We start from the raw sequence: 5,863 nt of genomic DNA on the forward strand, positions 1-5,863 counted from the left end.
GATATAACTCACAAAATGACATTTTCAACTCTTACAATTCACAATTTAACCATTATCAATGCAAGAGAGAACCTTCTTAATCATCTTACCTCACAACTCAAGAAGACTAGAAATTCAAAGCTTCCCTTTCAAAATCACTCCACCCAAAGCTTTAACCTTCCAAGAAGCTCACTTGTATGGAGGGAATTAAAAATCTATTGGTGAAGTTTCAAGATTGAAGCAAAAATCAAAGATGAAGATTGAAGAGTTTTTCTCTCTTTGCTCTCAAAGCTCACGGCTGGACAGGGAAGAAATGAGATATTTTGGACCAAAAAGGTGGGATAAGAATGAAAGAAACAGCCGGTCAAAGCCTCTGACCGGCTGTGACACGTCACAATCCGGCCAGAATCTGGCCGGATTTCCGGCCGGATTCTTGGCCGGATATGAGGCAGAGGCTAAACAAATTTTTTTTCAAAACTGCAGGGCAATCCGGCCAGCTATCCGGCCAGAAACTGGCCGGATTTCCGGCCGGATTTGGCCACCTCATTTTTCCAAAATTTTCTCTTCTTTTTCCGAATTCGATTGTCGCGTTCAACTGTACTTCTAACACATACACATACACATATCTCACACACAAATGCACATAACAATGAACCTTCCATTGTTTAACCAAAAGGGTTAACAAATTTTCACTAAAAATGGAGAAAAGAAAATAAGCAAAAGGCCAAGAAAATTGAGGGAAGTTAGGGTTCTCACAATTACCTTCCACGTCCTCTAATGGGTCAAAGACTTGATGTTGTTCTAAGGAGTACACCCGAGAGGACACTTTCGATCCATAAACATAAACATAAACGATCCACCGAGGAATGGCCTTTCTAGTTCACCAAATCCTTTCTAACCTAGGCCCTCATATCTTTCGTATCAGGGCGCAAGAATCCTATCTAAGATAATTCACAGCTCGAGCCGGCCGGTCCCAAGAGTAAACCATCCTTATTAAAGATTCCTACCCGACATACATATCTATTTTCCTCAAATTTCATGAAAATAATTTTTAAACTTATAACATGCCCAGTTCATAACTTACGCTCAAACGAGCACTTAGACATATTCAGGAAATCAAGACCATAACACCACTGGCCCAAGCTCACTCCGCGCAGAGACCACGCGAAGTGGCTCTGATACCACCTGTGACGGCCCCACCTCCCCCTAAGGCGAACCAGAGGGTTCGGCGGGTCGCCTGCCCAGCTCTCGCCAGGACTAACGGTTCGGTATAGAACGAGCTAATACATCCCGAAACTTACCAACGCGGGTAAAAAAAATAAATAAATAAAATAAAATCGAAGTCGGCTATGAATAGTAACCGACCCGTCAGAAACCAAGCAAATAACAAGCAAACATTCCCATCTTGAAACTTAGCATTTATAAGCCAAAGTGGCATACAAAAGTATTCAAAAGTGGAGACATGTCTGGTTTGCCAAATCAAAAGGAAAACAGTTCCCAAAAGTACATTTAAGATTTTAATACATGAGCTATACAAAAGATATGTTCAACTAGCTCAATTTGGCAGCCATTTGTCAAATCCAGTCCAAAAGTATTTATTTTCCTGTAAGGAAAACAAAAGAAACAGAAAGGGGTGAGCTTGCGCTCAATGAGGTACCAAACATATAGCAGAAAAATCATGGCATTTCACATTTAACAAATCAGATACACATGCCAGATGTAAAGTAAAGTAACTAATGATTCACATAGGAAGGATACAGGTGGCTCTCAGGAGCCAAATTTCCAGCGCAGTACTTGATCCAAACCGGTTGACTCTCCGTCAACGTATATAGAACCAACGCGTCCGTAGACCCACTTCGCACCGAATTCCGTCCACCAAACACCCCTTTACCGGGCCCGCTCACCTCAAACGAACAAAATGGTAATACTCGAGTATACCCGGAATCAAGGGTCTCAATACCCAAAATTCCCGAACAGACTACCGTGATTCGTTATCTAATCGTCCAGACCCTTGGCGGCCCGACTCGAATAACTTAGCCACAGGACTGAGCTCATAGGTCATAGAAATCTGAACAGATGCAGACACAGATAACAGATTCTAATTTTGCATAGTAAATTGGCATATGAACAGACAAGAGAACGAGTGTGATAAAGTACACCCTCGTCTCAAACAAATAAACAGATTGCAGAGCAGAAATCAAGTTAAACAGCAATGGAGGGGAGTGGTACACTCACAGGCTCAATTTCGAAAAGTTTCACTTCAGATTGGCCTTAATCGCCAAGAAATCCTAAAATAACCAAAATAAACCAATTGAAGGTTTTACATCCATAATCGAGTAAACAAAATGCACATGAGGCTCGACTACTAGTCGTATGTCTCGCCAAATAATTACTAATGCAAGGGTACAAAACATGATTTTTGGGAACAAAAAGATAGCATAAAGACCTAGGTTCAACAACCCAAAAGCCCTTTTATTTCTGCCAAAAGGCAAATCCAACTTAAAAGAACCAAACGGCCTAGAAAATCGGGCAGCACTTCCCCTAAATTTCTTACTTTTCCAGCCATTAAGGCTTCATTATTTCCTCGAATCAGTCCCAACATCTCACACAAAATTCACCTCATTTCCAAAAGCCATTCACTAGGCTCAAAGTAAAAGTTAACTAGGAAATGACCGGAATAAAAGTAAGCCTTAAAACATACAAAAAAGTACAATGAGACTCGATAACTAATCATAAATCAATGCCAAATATGATCCCAATAGGGTTCCATAAGCATATACAATCATTAGAGAAAACCAGAAAATTCGGAATTGCAATTAGCTTTGGCCCTGAAAAAACAGTTTTTGACTTCTTTTTTTACGGTAACGGTACCAAATGCCCTATGATTATCGGATGAAGGTGTAAGACCCATGATTTCGAAGCTAAAAGACAGGGCTACAACATCACAGAAGGTCACTCAACCCAGTTTTGAGTGCAAATAGGTCAAAAATGCAAGATACCACATCAAAAACGTAAAACAGATTCACCAAAACGCATTCTAGCGGAAACATCATAACTCAGGCTCTACAAGTCCAAATTCAGAAATTCCAAAACCAGCTGAAAGCTAAGAAACAGGGATAAATTTCATCAGAAGGCCTCAACAACCAATTCGGAAGCAATTCAGACCAAAACACCCAATTACAGTCGCAAATCTCAATTTCGGGTAAAACCAGAACAGCAATAGTAATTTCGACTTATCTCATTTCACACTACTCCGATTGATTTGAAATTTTGTAGGCACCTCTAAAATATTATTCCCTACAACTTTCATGTTTTGAGCTAAGGCCAATTCGGCCTCTATCTATGACCTAAAATTCCGGACAGAATGAAGAACCAAGGAACCCTAATTTTCCAGATTTCTTCCAAACCCAAAATTGATTGCAATTACCAATCATTTACACCTGCTAGAGTTATTAAACATCATTTCCAACCATCATGGACAGCCACAACATCATGATCAAATTAAACCAGAAAAATCATCAATAAATTAAAAACTTCACCAATTCATCTCAAACCAAGAAATAAACCACAAATTTCAACACTTTAGCTCCCACTAGGCATAACTTAAGCTTCATTAAGTGTAGGAAGAAGTTCAATCACCACTCACCTAGTAAACAAGAGAGGGAGAGTTGTAGGACACCTTAGCTCCTCCAAACACTTCACCAAACCACTAAACAACACCAAATGAAGAGGTTTTATGGAGTAGAAACAAGTTTAAGGGATTGCTTGGGATGATTTGAGTTAGATGGATGCCAACTTTTGAAGAGTTTTCTTCCTTCCTTTGCTAGAGAGAGAGAGCCGACCAACAAGGAGAGGAAAAGAGTGAATTCTTGGTGATTTTTGGGGTATTTAATCAATTAGTCAAAAAAAGTCAAAAGGTGAATAGTTGTCCACCAAGTCCAACCAATGGAAGAGTGACACTTGTCACTTCATTAAATGCATTCCTATCCCTTTCTTTTCCTCTCACATCAATCACTTCGCATCCTCTACTTATCTCTTAACACCCGATAAATTTCAACCAGTATCCGAAATTTAACCTAATTGACCGAATTTTTCCGAACTTTTCGCACTAGTGGGTCCCACGTCCGATATATATCCTTAATTTTTCAAAAACTCTCCAATACTAGAAAAATCATCTAAAAACATAATTACTCATAATATTCACCAGGAAAATTTTTTTCCTAAGCCAGAAAATGCAGAAAACATGCCATTAAAGGGGATAAACCCTAGGAAAATTATTAAGAGGAATTTACGGGTTCTCACACACTGGATTCTTCCCTTCAAGTTTAGCCATTTCTTCCTCTGACTCTTCCTTTCATTTTTTTTCCCAATTTCCGTTGATCAATTTTTTCACCTCCTTCACGGCCAGATAAGGTGGAAATTGAAGAGCCGGCCGTCACCTTTACTCTTTCTTTTGCATTCCCTTTTCCGCTATTGTTGTCTTCCTCCAACAGCCTGCCGTCACCTCTGTTTTGAGCCGCAGCCGGACGATGAAGAAATTGCAGAACCAATCGGCTTGTTTGTCCAGCCGGCCGTCACCTTTATTCTGGAGTGAACCTCAAAAACTAGTGATGGATTGCAGAAATTGCAGAACAATGAAGAATTTCAGAACGATGAAAAAATTGCAGAAATTGCAGAACGATGAAGAAATTGCAGAAATTGCTGGTATGCTTCTCTTTATCCCCACTTTTTCCTTGTCTTTGTGGCTGCAAAATGAAACAATAAAGCATGGGAAAAGGCTGCAACACCGTGTGGACCACCCCTTGTAATTGTAGTTTTGTTTGGTTTTGTAAAAGGCTCTGCAACTGTGGTGCGATGCCTTGTGTGTCCTTTCGGCGTGTTCTTTTTTTGTTTGGTTTTGGCTTCCCAGTTGGTATGTAAACTTGTTAGCCGGTACATATCCGAGTTGAATCCGAAAAATTGATCGTTATCTTGCTACACGGTGCTAATTCGGACGATATCGGCTGATTCAGAGTGATTCAAATCGGATATGGTGTAATCGGCGTTTCGGGTATCGGTATCGGAACGGCAGGTGCCGTTCCGGTTATGACTCGGCCGAGTCGTCTCGGACTCGGCCGAGTTGGCGAACCCTGCTTGTAAGCCAGAGAAAACTCAAAGGTAAGTCTAAATTCTTCGAGTAATATGTAAAAGTAAGCTAGTTTCCTTGGCAACCAAAGCAAATTGCTTATAAGATAGGCATGACTCAAAGGAACATTTAAGTCTAGCTTCTTCAAGTTGCTTTCATTTTCTGCATACTATACAACTAAGCCAGTGGCTTGGTTTTCTTGCTTATGTTAGAAAATAGTTTGAGCGGCAGTTAAAGATGAGATCTTCTTAGAACGACTTAACTTTTTGAGATTTTACATGATGGACAGCCATAAAAGACATAATTTAGATCCTAAAATGCCTAATGCTAGGTCCTGGTTAAGGACAGAATTATTAGTGGTTACACAAGATGATTTCCATTCACTGAGAGAGGAGGGTTTATGTGTTCAAAAAGAACTGTACCCAGAATCATGTCAAATTCTCTGCCAATAAGTGGAAAGTGCTCCAAAATCATACGCATGTTGTAAATCCCCACTTTGTTCAACTGCGAAGTGAGGAACCATAGTTTTGAATTTTTACTACTCACAGCAAGAGGAAAGAATGGAAAGAAAAGAAAGATGGAGAGAGGGGGAGGCAGGGAGAGGGAAGTGAAGTGGGGTAGAGGAAGAGGGACATGGGGAGAGAGGGAGAGAGAGATGGGGAACAGAGGGAAGGAGAAAGAGGGAGAGAGGGGGAGGAGGAAGGAAAGGGATTAAGGTAGAAAATGGGAGAGAGTGTGAGTAAAGTGAGAGAAGCTTTG

Source organism: Coffea arabica, chromosome 4c (genome assembly GCF_036785885.1).
Source record: "Coffea arabica cultivar ET-39 chromosome 4c, Coffea Arabica ET-39 HiFi, whole genome shotgun sequence".
In the NCBI taxonomy this organism is placed as follows: domain Eukaryota; kingdom Viridiplantae; phylum Streptophyta; class Magnoliopsida; order Gentianales; family Rubiaceae; genus Coffea; species Coffea arabica.